A 17,428-nucleotide genomic window follows, 5' to 3' on the forward strand; every position below is an offset into this window, starting at 1 on the left:
ATAAACAGTCTAAGCCATAAGAAAATGAATAAGCATGGTCTAAAATACTGCAAGACGTTTTAACTATAACAAGTTGTGAATAAAACAGTGAAATAAGTTTAAAAGTAAAGATTTACTTTTTTTCTGTTTTGGTTTGCAAAGTTTGTTTTACTTTTTTTTAATTAAAACAAATTTTCCCTGCCCAGTATTGTTATAATAATAATAATAATAATGATGATTAAAAAAAAAAAACATTCAAAAGAAAATCTGTGGCTACGTGTAGCCCTGCATTATATATGTTGATGGGAAGACATTGTATCACGAATATCATTATGATTCTCGTATTTCCATGTGTTAAAGCAAGACAAACACGTCCACTAACTCGAGCTTTGTGCAAATAAATTTTTTCCCCCTAATAAACACACAGACACGTCAAACCGCTAGAACAGCATACAGCAAAAATAACACACAAAAGCATAAAAATATATTTCATTTGTTCGAAGGCCTAAATGATTTATTTTGAGGGAAGTATTTGTTATTTAGGCGGTTCATTCTGCTGTGGCGGCTCCATATAAATAAAAGGACTAAGCCAAAAAGATAATGAATTAATTTCTTAAAGTTTGAATACAATTAAAATAAAGACACTAAATTGTCTTTGTTTAACATTATTATTACCAGAAGTAAAGTTTAGTTTAAATATTCCAAGACATTTTCAATAAAACAAGTTGTGATTAAAAACAATAATAATAATAAGATCAAGTTTTAAAGTTAAGATTTGTTTATTTTTTGTTTTGGATTTGCAAGTTTTTGTTTTACCTTTTTGCAGTTCAAACAGTTTTTCCCCGCCGCCCAATATTGTAATGTAAAAAAAAAAAACAAAAAAAACAAAACATTACAAATAAATAAAGACATAACGACTAGGATTACATTTTCAAAAGGGAAACATTTATTGAACAACAAGAACATCAAAACATGCAGAACAATTTAACCAATGAAATTAAATCAGGAAAGTGTCGTTTCTTCCGAACCGTCTTCAGGCCACCCGAGCTAAACGGATGTCCCTTCGCCATGATTTGCATCACCAGCTAGCTCAGCTGCAGCAAGAGGCTGACCCTTCGCGCCTGAATCCACCGCTCCCACCGGCTGAATGGAAACTAAGAAGCCGTCCAAGCTCATGGTCAGATCAAACCCCGGTGCTGTAAGGAGGTGGTTCTCGATGGCCTCTGCCTCGTTGAATAACGACGAAAGGCCGGCGTCACGGAGATAGCGAGTGAGCACTGAATTAGTCAAGAGGACTTTCTCGGCACCATCCTCCTCAGTCACCACCATTCCTTTGCCACCGAACACCGTGAGGAAAGACAGCGACGCCTGCATAAAGTGGCAGCTCTCGCATCGGTGGAAGTTGGACTTCTCGCGGAACTCTGGCTGTCTGAAATGGCAGCCGGAACAGCAGCACTGGATCGTAACTTCGATGCCCTTAAAAGTGCTGCTTTAAAGCACCCTTGGTTTGGCCTCTGGCCGCCTGCCCTCTGCTCTCCTCCACCTCAGTGATTTCCTACACGATGTTGGAGGAACCTGTGGTGAGACAGATGCATCCTTCTCTCTCCGGCGTCATGGCGTTCCTTAAGGAGTAGGATCTGGAGAACTCAGCCACGTTGACGTAGGTGTCCCAAAGCATCAGCTTAATTTTACCAGTGACATAGCTGACCCTCAACTAATTCAGCTCACAGTCAGCGCCGTTGACACTGACCACCCTGCTCATACATCCGTCTCGCTGAACTCAAGCGCGCACTTCTCCCACCTGTAAGACACAAAGACAGGGTAAGTCCGCTGTCCGCTTTGCAGGTGCCTCAAACCAACTGCAACAACACTCACCTTTTGCCCGGGACCAAGCGCCTTGACCTCGACCACGAGGTCATCTTCTTGCAGTTTGGGGGTGCGCAGCGCAGAAACGGCAGGCTGGCAGCCTCCACACTGGTGCTCGCGGAGCAGACGATGTTGAAGCTTACTGATCCGAGAAACCTAGACAGAAAGCAAGAGCGCCGTTAGTCAAACCGAGGCAGCCTCGCTGCCACAGCACAAATCGTGCTGCTGTCAAAACTGATCTGCGAGAAGGGTGAGGTTGGGCTTACTCAGGCTGCGTCTGATGTTGTGCAGACAGACACCGTTGCCGATTCTCACAGCTTGGTTGAACACGGCTTGCTTCTCTATGGCGAACACCACCATTCTGTGATATTCTTGTCTGGCGCTCTGAATTATTGCTGAGAAATAGGGGCTGTTTCGCCTAGACTGCCGTCTGGGCGACACATTGTGTATAAAGCCCTCTAATATGTTTGCCTTAACCTTCGGAACCTTGGCAGGACTGGCCATATCGCTATACACTGTTGCCAGCTGAACGAATGAAGTGTACCAAGACAGGTGCTTTGCGAGTAAACAGCGCGGGAGGTGAATATTTATAGGCAATCCCCGCCTCCCGTATGCAAATGAAAGCCAACAGAATGTTGATCAAACCTCTTTGATAGGCTCTCACCGAGTTGCAGATATTGGCCACAAGTAGCCATGCATTGTATAGCTTTAGATAAGTATATTTTATAACGAGTATCATTGTTATTCTCGCATTGTCGTGTGTTTAAGAGGGGAGGGTGCACTAACTTGAATATTGTGCAAATGTCTTGTGTTTTTCCCTAATAAAGACACAGGCATGCCAAAGCGCTACAACAGCATATAGCAAATATAAAACGCACACAGACACACACAAAAAAGTAAAAAATATATTTCCTCTGTTCGAAGGCCTAATTTATTTGTTATTTTGAGGAATGTATCTGTTATTTGACGTTTTAATATTCGCTCAGGCTTGGCGGACTGCAGGCCTATATACACCAGCAATACAGATCACCCTTCTTATTTTCAATAGGCCTCGCCTGGGTCACTTGGCATTTCTGTGTTTGCATGTTTATTCTCGCCGTGTTCGCCTAGGTTTCCTCCGGGTGATCCGGTTTCCCCCACAAGTCCAAGGACACGCGAACAGTTGAATTGGGTATGCTAAAACTGATCGTAGTGTATGTGTGTGAAGGAGTGTGCATGGACGTTTCCCATTGTTTTGTTGCAGCATGAATGGCATCCGCTGCATAAAACATATGGTGGATAGGTTGATGGTTCAATGCACAGTGGTGACCCCAGAAAAATAAACGGTCTAAGCCAAAAGAAAATTAATGAATAAAGTCTAAAATACTGCATAACATTTAACTATTTATGTGCTATTTATGTGCTGTGGGTAAAAGGTGTGTTTCAATCTGGCTAGCACCGCAAGTACATTTAAAACCTGTGGGAAGCCCTATATATATTTACATATAATGCAAGTTTTTTATCAACCTCATGTTATTTATTGGTAAGCTGTATATCTAAAAATGTATAAAAAAAAGTAAACTTTTAGCATATTTAAACAAGAACCGTATACCATTCAACATGTAGTTACGTTAAAAGGTGTTGTTTTAACTCCTAAAATTTGTGCTTATTGTGTTTAATAGACCTATTTATTGATGTTTATTTTCTTTTCATGTGCTGTCTTGTTTCCATCTTATTTCTCCTATATAAGCTAGGTACTTAAATTTAATTAATGATTACCTTATTGTTGAAAATAAAATAAAATTGTAGAGACTGTATACTATATTATTTGTATTGTAAATGTTTTGTTTTTATTACAATAAATAAATATTTGATTACGCAATGTTATTGGTAATCATAACTGCAGCAACTTTAAGCACCATAGCATCCTGCTTGACGAGTCCATTTTCAAATCCAACTGTGTTGGGGTAATCTTGTTGATCAATGGCTGCAGTCTGAGTTCAAGTTGAAAGCACTTTGTGCTGGTATGATTGTTCTTATGCACACAGGTTAAAAGAAAACAGCCAGCACACACTGATTTTTTACTTTACTTTTATGTTAGTTAGTGGAGGCCTCGCCTCCCTTTAACACATGGAATTAACAGAATCTTTTTAATTCTAAAATAAAAATTGCATACGGGTTGGAGGGGGTGCCTATAACTTCTAATTTTTCGAGTCTGTATAGTCATTTGTGAAGTATTTGCCCAACTTACAAGTGTACAGCGATGGCCAGTCGTGCCTCAAAGGATGAAGTTGTGGAAGGTTTTATACACGACGTGTCGGGGAGTCGGTAGTCAATGGGACAGCCAAAAAGTCTTTTCTTCACGGCGGTGATCCAGTGCGCCACAAACGAGTACCACAAAGTAGTGGTGATCGGTGTTAGACACGAAAGATTTGTTCAGTGAAGCCAAGAGGAGCAGAAGAGCTGTCCGTCTGCGGAATGTCCGACACTGCTTGAGTAAGTTTAGTCTCCACCATCTCATGGATTAGTCTAACTGCAGCACGACCTGCGTTGTCCCTGCCTCATTTGACTAATGGCGCTCTTGCTTTTTGTCGAGATGTCTCGAATATGGAAGAATTCGACGTGGTCTGCACCAGGGTGGAGGCCGCCAGCCTGACATTTTTGAGCTGTGCAACGCAGTAAGAGGACCTTGGCGAAGGGCAAGAGTCCGCCCGGCTCTGGTGCCATGCAACGGTTGGGGAGAAACACCGCTTCCCTGACTTTGTTTCAACTTTCAAGCTGTTTTTTTTTTTGTGTGTGTGTTTTTGTTTTGTTGTTGTTGTTCAATAAATGTTTCCCTTTTGAAAATGTAATCCTAGTTGTTAATTTTATTTAATTGTATTTTTTTTACATTACTGTAATATTTTATGCTTCGTTTATTCTCCACCAATAAACATGTAGCAAAATATAATAATGTAGATTAACTTGCACGCATATCTACATGAATAATCTGTAACAAATTATAATATAGATTAAAGTGCTTGCATATCTACACCATTATTACTGTAATAAATTAGCTCAAGGTTATTCTTCCCGCGCCTTTTCCACCGTTATAATGTTGCGAGTTATGATTTAGATTACAGTGCTCGCATACCTTCTGGACCATTATATATCTAGCGGGCTAGCTTAATGGGAGGAAGATTAATTTGAACAGGGCTTTAAATGAATCGACTCAGATCTGAACGAATGAATCGTCCAGCGATGCTATCAAAATAAAAACCCATTAAGTTTGAGCAGGGTAACAAGATTGAAGTTTAAGACATTAGATTCATAAATATATACATATATATAAATATATACATAAATATATATATATTTCTTTATACAAAATTAAACTTTATTGACTAATCTAACAGAAATTAACACCTAACACAAACACACATTCATACAAGTGTAGAGAAGAGTAAAGAACGTAAAGTAAGAGGTTGAGAGGATGTAATGATAGGAAAACCTCTGAGTTTGTAAGAGCAAACCAGGCGAACCAAACATAATCAAATTCAATATAACCCTTCTAGGGTCTTTTAGAGTTGCATTTAGTCTACATCAGTTAAGATGGAAATATACTTGTGTGCGTCCATGTGATGTAAGGAGCTCCCTTGGTTGAGCACGTGGTTCTGCTGGTTGTCCCTTTGTTCTCATAAGGGTTGTAGTGGGGTGAGTTGTTGTTTGAATTTGAAGCGGCAACAGGGGCCAGTTGTGTTGGCCACTGTTTTGCGACGCACTAACTTAACTAGACTCTTGATAGGAAATAACGAAAAGAAAGTGACTTAGATGTGAAGGTCCGAGCTGTGCAATTAACCCTTTCCGTCTGGGTCTCCGCCTGGTTTCTTGGAGGTTTCTTTGCTTAGGTCTTGTTCTTAGGTTGTTGCAGATGAAGAGGTTTCAGAGAAGAGAGTTGAGAGAAGAGTTATTTCTGAAGAAGTTGTAGAGAGTTTGAAGAGGTTTCAAAGCAGATGTTTCAGAGCAGAGAGCCGGGTTCAAGAGAGCTTCAGGGCAGAGAGAAGGTTGGTTGAAGAGCCGGGGGGGGGGGGGGGGGGGTTAAGAGAGAGAGGCGTAGCTTTGGTCCCAAGCTTATATAGGGCGGGTTCGGATCCACCCTCCATGGAAAGTTGACCAATTACAAACTAACTTCCTTGAATCATGGGTTTATGGCCCTTTGTCTGAGGCAGAGGAATTTGCATAGGCAAATTTTTATGCAAATTGAGGCAGAACTGTTAAAGTCTCTTAAAATGTTAATATGTTGCACTCGTATTAACATAAAATGTCAACGATTAATTAGTACAGCAAGCAAGCTTTACGACAAGTCTAAACTTGAACCGTTTATGAGTTCGTTTAGCTTTGGTACGGTTAAACATTACATACAGAAGTATTAAACCCATCAATATTGGTACAGGAGCAAGGGAAACATTGCAAAACACATGATTACACATAAAGAGAGAGTAAAGTTTACATTAAAACATCAGTCTTTAGCAAGGAGCTTAAAGAAGTCCTGTTCAATTCAGTTGTGCTGTGCTGTGGGTACATTCCTTTGGGTCATAAATTCCTTAGAATCGAATTACAACTGACCATTGAGTCTTTCTTGAACAAAAGTTGGCTCATTTGTTGAATAAAAAGCAAAATAATTATGTGTCTGGTCAGCCTTATTTGTTACAGCTGCAATGCTAATCTTTCTCCTTTTGGTTTCTTGCTTTATTTTAGGGTTCCCACTCCAAGGTTTAAATTTGGCTACTGCGAAGACTAAAGATGAAGGCAACATACAAAAACAATTTAGAGGATGGCGACACACTTTTTATTCCACCTATATATTCCCTTTTATGTGCAAGCAACATTCCAGAAGATAAAACAAAACTAAATGACAGATTATTTTTTATTTTGTCTGTTTTCTTGGAACATTGTACACAATTTACAACCAGTTATTTATATATATATATATATACATACATATGTATATATATATATATATATATATATATATATATATATATATATATATATATGAATTTAATCTTGAATTTCAAACAATCAGAACACGTTAAACTGTTACATTTAGCAACATACTGTTTAAATTCTAGCATTTTACATTATATGATATAGATGGAATTACTTATTTGGTTATTGAAATTGGATTTCAAATGGAAAAATGGAAAAGTCAATTTCTGACCCTGGTAAAGAACACTGATCTAGACTACATGGTAAAATAATCTAAAGTTTTGAAGCTGTGTCTCATATAATGTTGTGATTAAAACCATACAGGAAAATCGAAAAGTTTCTACATGACACAGAAAGGGAAACTTTCAAGAATCACTCCAGTAATTTAAGTCCAAATAAGACAATTAAACAGACACTTACAATGGAAAAAAGAGGCTATGTTGTAAAAATTTTTGGGGATGTTGTAAACTAATAAAACAAAGTGTTTTATTACATTGAATGATTTATATTGAATGATTTCTCAGCCTTTAAAAAGCAAATAATTTTTATCTACCTTTAAATTGACTATGTTTGTTTTTTCTGTCTTAGAGTAATGCTCGTCACTCACCAGGGGCCTGTTTCAGAAAGGAGGTTAACTGAAAACTCAGAGTATTTTAACCCTGAAATGAGAGAAACTCTGGGTTTTCCGTTTCAAAATGGCAGGTTTGTTAAACTCGAGAAAGCAGGGTAAGTCAAGCCTGCTTCTGAAAGAAAAGTAACTTTAAATCAGAGTCAGTTACTGTGGTAACTTACTCTGTGAATCTAACCTGGTCAGAAGCAGGTTTTATTCTCTAAACTCAGAGTTTCTGTCGGTCTCCTCCCCTTTTTTAAAGACGAATCGGTATTTCTCGCCTTAGCCTTACGTTTCCACCCACCTATTTTAATGCTCATTTTGGATACGTGCATAAAAACGATTGATAAAAACGTCATGATGCACATAACTTTTAAAAATATGCATAAAAAACGTGCATAACGTGCATAAATAGGATAAACTTTTATTCGTTAGAAAATGTGCGCATAAACTACGATGGAAACACTTTTACTGAACAAATTACAGTATGTACATTAAAAAAAAGATCATGATCATATGATATTTAAAATGTGTGTAAATGAACAAACCAGCAGGCTGAGCACACTGTAACATGTCTTAAATATTGTTTTAGTCATTCTAAAATGCCTTAACTGTTTCGGTATTAGTGTATATTATTAATTACCTCCGAGCGTCTGGTGCGTGTCAAGAGTCTACGCGTCTCATGGCTTCAGACGCCCCCACGTGTTCATTGTGTTTCAGCATTGTCTTCTGACATCGAGGCGCAAGTACATTAATTAGGCTAAATAAAGAATTAATTGACGCAGCTTCTTCTACCACAGTAAATTCTGTTTTTACTGTTGATATTTGGTGCCAGTTTAATCAGAAAGTGACGATTTTTTTCTCTTTGACTCGTTGGATGGAATTTTATTCGCATCTTTTATGCAATATTCCAGTTTTGCACATAAATGTATGTAATATATTTGGATGGAAACATAGCTATTGCCTACATTTTAGTCACACACAGAAGAACTGTACGAGAATGGCTTATCCTTTTTTAATAAATAATTAAATTAAATTCACCTTCGACATGCATGTAACTAGATTAATGGGATTATTATTCTTTCTAAAAATTATTTTTAGTACTGCTTACCTTCTAAATGTTATATTAACCTCTATCACTTGATCAATAAAAAAGGCAGACACACAAGTGCACTGTTAAATCATTTAAAACTAATAAATGTATAAAAAAGTTTAGAAAAAAATATAAATGTCACAAATTACATTACTTATTTTATTATACTTAAATATTTAAATACTTTAAGTGAAATTAGGCATTAACTTGAGCAGCTGTTTTCCCACGCTAACTGTCTCTTCTTCACTGATGGTTGCTTCTTTTCAAATATATACGCTCATATTTGCTATAACTTTGCATGAGAACATCAAGTTCAGCTGGAGAAAGAAATGCTGATCTCTTTTATAAGATATTGCCATAGTCACTCGTAATGCCTGCGCTCCATTGATAATGCCTTTTTAAAGTCGCGGTGTGCGCGCTTAACTCTGAGTTGGTCTACTCGAAGTTGATTGACTCAACTCAGATCAGCTGTTCTGAAACCGAAAACTCTGAGTTTTTAATCTCTCGGTAAATCAACTCAGAGTTCAAGTTTAAACTCTGAGTTGTTTGAACCTCCTTACTAAAACAGGCCCCAGGTGGAAGAGTCCATCGAATCCCATTTTTGTTGTTCATTTGATCTGTCGTTCATACGGCAAAACTGAAAGTCATGTTACTGAAAATAGTTGCAGAGACATACATATACAATTATGTGCCACAGTCCAGCCTCCACCAGAGAAGAAGGAAAATACATGACGAGGTGGCCGAGTGGTTATGGCGATGGACTGCTAATCCATTGTGCTCTGCACGCATGGGTTCGAATCCCATCCTCGTCGCTCATATGTTCAGGCATTCGAGAGACCATGTTGTTTCTGTAGAAGTTCATTTGCTCTCACTCTTTTAGCATTTTGAAGGATGTTGTTGCAAAATTTTATGTCATCTTTATCGAAAATAGCTGCAAATACAAACATATATGCCATAGTCCAGCCCCCATCATGAGAGTGAGTACATACATGACGAGGTGGAAGAGTCCATCGAATCCCATCCTTGTCGTTCAAATGCTCTGGCATTTGAAAGAGGCCGGTGCTTCCGTGGAAGGTGTTTTACTCGCACGCTCTTATCATTTTGAAGGATGTTGTAGAAAAATTTAACGTCATCTTTACCGAAAATAGCAGCAAATACATAAAGAAATGCCATAGTCTAGCCCCCATCATGAAAGTGAGTACATACATGACGAGGTGGAAGAGTCCATCGAATCCCATCCTTGTCGTTCAAATGCTCTGGTGTTTGAAAGAGGCCGGTGCTTCCGTGGAAGGTGTTTTACTCGCACGCTCTTATCGTTTTGAAGGATGTTGTTGCAAAATTTTATGTCATCTTTATCGAAAATAGCAGCAAATACATACAGAAATGCCATAGTCCAGCCCCCAACAGGAAAGTGAGTACATACATGACGAGGTGGCCGAGTCCATCGAATCCCATTTTTGTCATTCATTTGATATTTCGTTCATACAGCAAAACTGAAAGTCATCTTACTGAAAATAGTTGCAGAAACATACATATACAAATATGTACCACAGTCCGGCCTCCACTAGAGTAGAAGGAGAATACCTGACGAGGTGGCTGAGTGGTTAAGGTGATGGACTGCTAATCCATTGTGCTCTGCACGCATGGGTTTGAATCCCATCCTCGTCGCTCATATGTTCAGGCATTCGAGAGATCATGGTGTTTCTGTAGAAGTTCTTTTACTCTCACTCTTTTAGCATTTTGAAGGATGTTGTTGCAAAATTTTGTCATCTTTATCGAAAATAGCTGCAAATACAAACATATATGCCATAGTCCAGCCCCCATCATGAAAGTAAGTACATACATGACGAGGTGGCCGAGTCCATCGAATCCCATCCTTGTCGTTCAAATGCTCTGGCGTTTGAAAGAGGCCGGTGCTTCCGTGGAAGGTGTTTTACTCGCAAGCTCTCATCGTTTTGAAGGATTTTGTTGCAAAATTTAACAACATCTTTACCGAAAATAGCAGCAAATACATACAGAAATGTCATAGTCCAGCCCCCATCATGAAAGTGAGTACATACATAACGAGGTGGCTGAGTCCATTGAATCCCATTCTTGTCGTTCTTATGCTCTGTCGTTCAGATGGCAAAACTGAAAGTCATCTTACCGAAAATAGTTGCAAAAACATATGTAACCCCAGTGAAATAGTTAAATAATTATTTATAATATTATTTAGAGTAGTATAATCATATTATTATTATATCTACAAGTCTTTATAAATATAATAAACGAAATAAAATTCATGTATACAAATGTAGATTGAGGTAAAGTAACAACCAATCGTAGGAGCGGGTTGTTAGCTCCGCCCCTTCCAGCTTGCCGGTGTTCCGGAGAATTCAGTTCCCCCTTCACAGCGCATGCGCAAATGCAGTATCATGACGTCATGATTTTGTGTACTGAATCAGCTCATGGTGGCTTTCAAACAACTAAGGCCTTGGAAAAATAAATGCTACTGCATTTTATAATTACCTGTGTCTTTCATTATTTTAGCTAACTCATGATGATGTTTGTGGTGTTTAAAATGAGTTATTTATGTAAACTTTTTCACTTATATGGAGAGCATGATTTTGTACTGAAAACACGGGAAACATATTTTTCTAGATTGAGGAAAATGGTCTCCCTATATATATATTAATTTCTTAAGATTTATAGCACAATAAAGCAATGCTGGTAATGTTATTTTATAATTGTCATGTCATGACATCATTTATATGATTTTCATTACTATTTTAAACAAATGGAACAGTTTTTCCAGAGGCTGAGGAAAATGGTTTACCTCTATATATGACTTTTTACGATTTAAAGTACAATACAGCAATGGAGTGAAAACACAAATTATGTAAATAAAAACAATTTGTATTTTAAGGATAAAAATATTTACAATTGTTGTTTAAATTAATTGAATTTAATTAAAAAAACTTTTGTCAGTTAATTAAAAGTTGGCAGTCCTTTAAAAAGCACTAAATTGCTTAAATGATGGATTATTACAAATAAACAAAAGCATGCACCTGATTTTGTCCAGAAAGCACCTGGAAGTCTTTAACCCATCAGATTTTTGTCTATAAAATGTATCTAAGTTGTAACACTTTGGCTCTGTGTTCTTCAACACATTTTTTCAATGTTCTGCATGCTATTTGAAATTCATTCTCCTGGCAGCTGTTTTTATTCCCAGAATGGATCCAACTCAGTTTGATGTTTTGTTAAATTATAAATGTCAAGGTATGTATCCTCCTGGCATTTCAAAAGTTGAGAAATATGTCATTCGACGGCGTGCACACCAATATGTTGTCCAGGGTAAGACTCTGTACAGTTTATTGTTTGTTCTTCATTCCTGTGCTTAAACATATTGGGCCAAAATGTATAGGGTATTATACATGTGGTTTTATTTGAGCTATTTGTTTGTTTGTAATAAATGAAATGCTGTTTTATATCCGTCATAAGGGCTCTGCTATACAGCTCTTAGTAAAAGTTTTGAAGGGTGCTGCAGAAGCAGACAGCATTTTCAGAGAATTTCATGCCAGTGAGGCCGGGGGTCACAGTGGAAAAGAGAAAACCATACAAGCAATTTCCAGCAGGTACTACTGGCCTGGAATGAGTGTTGAAATCGAAAAGTGGGTATGTTGCTGATAATCTTCATAATGAAATTGTAATTTAACCGTGGTAGTTTTTACCAAAAGCAATGTAATAATTACTTCATTTATGCTCTCTGTAGATCAAACAGTGTTCTGCCTGCCAGGTCAATAGACCCATCAAGCTCCAGGAGGAGTACGCTCCAGTAGTTGTATTGAATTATTATATTATATTGTATTATATATTATATGATATTCTATCCCTCTGTATACCTGTATTCTGTGTAGGTGAATGAACCATGGGAGTTGGTTGGAATGGATTTGGTTGGGAAGCTGTCCATGACATCTTAAGGGCACCAATACATGTGTGTGCTTAGACTATTTTACAAAATGGGTAGAAGCATATCCCCTCACCTCAAAATCCGCAGAGGAGGTCTCCTGGTGCATTGTGAAAACATTTTATAGATTTGGTGCACCAGTGAGAATCCTTACAGATCAAGGAAGGGAGTTTGTTAATCAGGTCTGTATGGTAACTTGCTCAACATTTGAGCATTTTAGTAATGTTATGTCTGTACCAATGATTTTTTTTTTCTTTCAGATCAACAAAGAAATCTGTAAACTGTTTGGGATTGAGAGAAGTCTTTGTTCCCCATACCGTCCACAAACAAATGGGTTGGTGGAGAAAATTAATGACACAATACAGAGGTAAGATTGTGTCATGTTGAGCATGGCTGTGGCTTGGTTATTTCAAGTGGGTATTATCATTTAAGGCCCCGTTTACACTAGTACGTTTTAGTTTTAAAACGGCGTTTTAGAATGAAAACGATCCGCGTCCACACTCGCGTTTTACCCAGCGTTTCTGAACTGCTCTCCGTCCACACCAAAACGCTGAAAACGCACATCACGTGACCACACAGACGCTCTCGGGCAAGCGCTGCAGCCCATGTACCCAGATGAGAGCTCTGCTAGTCGGACTTCTCATCAAGCATCTCCCGCTGGATCTAATCTCACTATATTTATTAAACGGGATATTTCATTCATCTTGTTGTCTTTATCTAACGACATATTCCCTGACTTTGGGGATTGGAATCTATTACTTGTTCTCAGGTAACGTGTTTTGGCTGAGCGCAAAGATAAGTTAATGATTAATGTAACCACGTACATTCTGTATATTGACTTATCGCTTGCCTTTATTTCCTATAATGTATAAACTTATTGTATGTTATACTTTTAAAATGGCCATTATCGATTCTTAAAACTGATACTCAGCAAAAGAGAGGGGATGTTTCGTATTTTCACTGAAATTGAAAGGAGGCAGTTGTTATCGGCTCCGTTTTGTTATAAATATCCAGACAGTGAAGATGACGCTCATCTTATACAGCACGGCGCCTCAACATGTCTGCTGTCTAAGTTGCTAATATTAAAATGAAAATAGGCAGTTCCTTAAATCATGTTTACATTTTATTGTTGAGAAAGTGAAACAACGTAGCCAGGGTGATGTGAATGAAGTTATAAAGTACACTGTTCCCTTTGAAGATTTACCCGTGTCCTCGGTATAGTCTGCTTTTCCATATCAAACTGAGAAGAAGAGACTGCAGCCTTGATCAAACTTGCGAAGTCTGAACTTACACGGAGAAGATTCAGGACTGAACTGTGTGTTAGGCTACTTAATATTCAGGAAAAGCCCCAATCAGAGAGGCAAACGTCTGCAGCCCCGCCTCCGTTTTCAGATGTCTCCGTTTTCCATCATCCACACTGAGACGGAGCAGCAGCGTTTCAAAATGAAAACGGCCTCTCCAGCGTTTTCGAAACGCTCCGTTTTCGGCGCTCGAGAACTCCGGCGTAGTGTGGACGGTTGGCGTAACCGTAGCAAAACTTATGCGTTTTCAAACTAAAACGCATTAGTGTAAACGGGGCCTAAGTGTTTTCTTAACCCCCCCACCCCCCAAAGTGCTCTTGGAAAACCGTGTCAGGAAAAACTGCAGACATGGGACCAGTATCTTGACGCCGTTCTCTTCAATATCAGGACCAAAAAACAGCTAACCACGCTGTTCTCCCCATTCCGATTGATCTTTGGAAGGGAGGCTCGTTATTTTTCACAGGTTCCTGTGTCTTTTGATGTAAGTTTTATTCACAAAAATTGCTTCCATTTTGTATTATATGTGTATTACTTATTGGTTTTATTTATCAGGTCAATGATACTGTGGAAGATGTCCTGCAGACTGAAATAGTTATGCCTGCCATACAGCTGCAGGACCAAGTATTTGAGGCCGTAAAAAAAACATGCAAGCCTCAAGACAAAAGGTCAAGGGCAAGAAAAGAACATCTGGGGCTGTTGTGCATACTTTTGCTATTGGGGAAAGAGTGCTCCGAAAAAATGTGAGAAGTCAGCAGAGGAAAGGGGGGAAACTTGATGCTGGTTTTTTGGGGCCATTCACAATTTTGCAATTGGAGGGGAAAAGTGCCCATTTAATAAATGACAAGGGCGTGGAATTTCCTAAAATTAATTTAGATCATTTAGTTCCCTTTTATAAGAGAGGAACCTAGAATTCCACAAAGATAAAGAGGCTTAGCCTAACACGGTCACCAGCCCTATGCACAAGCCCTCTAGACCTGAGCGCAACTCCTCCCGCCCCATGCTCAGAACTTTATTCAGCTGCACCTTCTACAGCCCCATGCACAAGCCCTCTAGACCTGAGCGCAACTCCTCCCGCCCCATGCTCAGCACTTTATTCAGCTGCACCTTCTCCAGCCCCATGCACAAGCCCACTAGACCTGAGCGCAACTCCTCCCGCCCCATGCGCAGCACTTTATTCAGCTGCACCTTCTCCAGCCCCATGCACAAGCCGTCTGGACCTGAGCGCAACTCCTCCCGCCCCATGCGCAGCACTTTATTCAGCTGCACCTTCTACAGCCCTATGCACAAGCCCTCTGGACCTGAGCGCAACTCCTCCCGCCCCATGCGCAGCACTTTATTCAGCTGCACCTTCTCCAGCCCCATGCACAAGCCGTCTGGACCTGAGCGCAACTCCTCCCGCCCCATGCGCAGCACTTTATTCAGCTGCACCTTCTACAGCCCTATGCACAAGCCCTCTGGACCTGAGCGCAACTCCTCCCGCCCCATGCGCAGCACTTTATTCAGCTGCACCTTCTCCAGCCCCATGCACAAGCCTTGTAAATTTGAGTGTCGCACCTCTGGTCACCTTGCCATCTTTTCCAGTCTCTGGGAAATCACTACCAGGCCATAGTGACTCTTTTGTCCACAACCAAAATGTTTGCATTTTGGCGGCTAAAATTGGGCCATACAACATTTTTTTTTTCTATGGACTTGGCACGGCTGAACCCTGGCTAAGAACTAGAAGATCAGGTAGAGTAAGTTACCAAATTTGATGTTGTAATCGAATAATGCCAATCTTGCCTCAGGATTAATTGTAATTCTGAAGTAACCAAGATCCTCGTAAAATGCTGGAGGGTTTTATTTAATGATTTTTTTTAAAATGTGTAGGTTATCAATGCATACATCTCTTTATGCGTACGGCGACATAACCAATGTCAAAAAGGGAAGGCATTTATGATCGATTGCTTTGAAATTACCAAAATCTGGCATGGGTCATACAAAGGCTTAAAGAAGGTATGTTCTTGAAATTCTAAATTGAATCTATGTGCTAAATATTTTATACAAGATTTGTATATAGCAATGTGATTTTGTTTTTTAATAATTGATTTGCTCTATTTTGTAGCTTGATCCAGCCAAATATGAGCTGATTCTGGGGGTGATAAATGAACATAATCCCTGGACTCTTGCTGTGAGTATTAATTGTACATCTAAACGTGTGTGTGTGTGCTTATTTATTTATTTTTTGTTTAATAGGTAATTTTTCCTTCCCTAAAAAAAAAAAAACCTTTTTTGGATCCATTGGGAGAGTCCCCCGAAAAAATAAAGAGGTGTCTGGAAGCAACAAGTTAAGAAATGTTTATTTATTTTTTATAGTAACAGACACCATAATGATATTTGTTTTTAAGAGCTTTTTATGAGGAGTAAAGGCTGCAAAGTGTCAAGGTGGACCTGTGACAAAGTTCCTCATCCACTGCAAAAAGGCAGCACATCTTGTGTTTTTTTGTATGCAAGGTATGGAAAATAAGGTTGCTAAATTGACTTGTATTTGTTTTTAATGTTTTTTTTTTTTTTTTTAAGTTTGCAGAAAAAATCTTACAGGATGACGTGATCACCTTTTCTAATTCAAAGAAGGGCATAGACAAAATAAGAAGAGAAATTGCGGACACTCTTGTGCAGGAATCAGGTAAGTTAAGATTAGTTACTGCAAAAACATTGGTTTGTAAGTTAATTGAAGTTCAGATGCTCTTATTCTGTATTAACATGACTTTTAATATGAATCTGATCCTTGTGAATTGCTGATTTATGTTGGTGTATGTATTTACTAGAAGATTTAACAGAGCTGTGTCAGTTTTGTGGACTCAGTGATCCAAGTGATAATGACCAAACCTCAGCTTGGGTAATATTTTAAACACCACACTTGTGTTGTGTTAAGGCCTTGCTAAAGTGGCTGAAATTCTTACAACTTTTAATGTTTTTTTTCTTTTTGTGTGTATGAATCTTTCAGATTGCCTGTGACGGATGTAACCGGAGGTACCACCAATCATGAGTTGGCAACCCGCCAGTATGCAAAGAATATTTCTGCCCAGCTTGCACTAGTTAAATCCATAAGATGAAAACAGTTTTTTTCTTTTTCCCGAAGTCCATCTAAATAAATGTTTGTTTTTCTTAAGTTGTCTTTTCCTGTGCTTTCATTGTTATGACTGCATGCTTTACAGATGACAACGATCTGATGTCGTATAATCCTAAATGGTGTCTCTGTATTTTGCTGTATAATTCTAAAAGTCTTAGATAAACACCTTGACCAAAGTTTTCCTCTGAATGTTGCACTGTACACTGCATAAGTGTTGCTGTGTGTACGTGTATAAATCATAACATTTGCATTAAATAAGAATTAGCAATGTGATTAAAATATAGTATGGATTTTTTTTACATTTAGGAATGTTTTTGGCAAAGTCACGTTTACAAATATTAATTCTTAATGTTTAATTTAACATAACCGGTTTCACACACCACACTGCTGATTCGGTCCGCTGGAGCGACTTCATTGCGTCATCATTCATGATACTGAATTTGCGCATGCGCTCTGGAGGGGGAACTGAATTCTCCGGAACACCGGCAGAGAGAGACAGAGCAGAGACGAGACCGGTTGGCAGAACAATAGAGAGGAGCAAACTTGAACAAAAAGATTAAAATACAGTAAGTTATGA

General features: G+C 38.7%; 2 protein-coding genes and 2 non-coding genes across 4 annotated transcripts in view; 3 read left to right on the plus strand and 1 right to left on the minus strand.

Annotated features, from left to right (window-relative positions):
- LOC137490932 (uncharacterized) overlaps positions 1 to 17,428 on the plus strand; it is a 137,504-nt gene that overhangs the window by 89,063 nt on the left and 31,013 nt on the right. The window lies entirely within an intron of this gene.
- Positions 1 to 17,428, minus strand: part of LOC137491225 (uncharacterized) — a 482,468-nt gene that overhangs the window by 32,094 nt on the left and 432,946 nt on the right. The gene's annotated exons all lie outside the window — the stretch shown is intronic.
- trnas-gcu (transfer RNA serine (anticodon GCU)) lies at positions 9,226 to 9,307 on the plus strand. Its single transcript has one exon. It is a non-coding gene; the product is annotated as a tRNA-Ser (tRNA).
- trnas-gcu (transfer RNA serine (anticodon GCU)) lies at positions 10,082 to 10,163 on the plus strand. Its single transcript has one exon. It is a non-coding gene; the product is annotated as a tRNA-Ser (tRNA).

The sequence above is a fragment of the Danio rerio genome, chromosome 4 (assembly GCF_049306965.1).
Source record: "Danio rerio strain Tuebingen ecotype United States chromosome 4, GRCz12tu, whole genome shotgun sequence".
NCBI classification, from domain to species: Eukaryota; Metazoa; Chordata; class Actinopteri; order Cypriniformes; family Danionidae; genus Danio; species Danio rerio.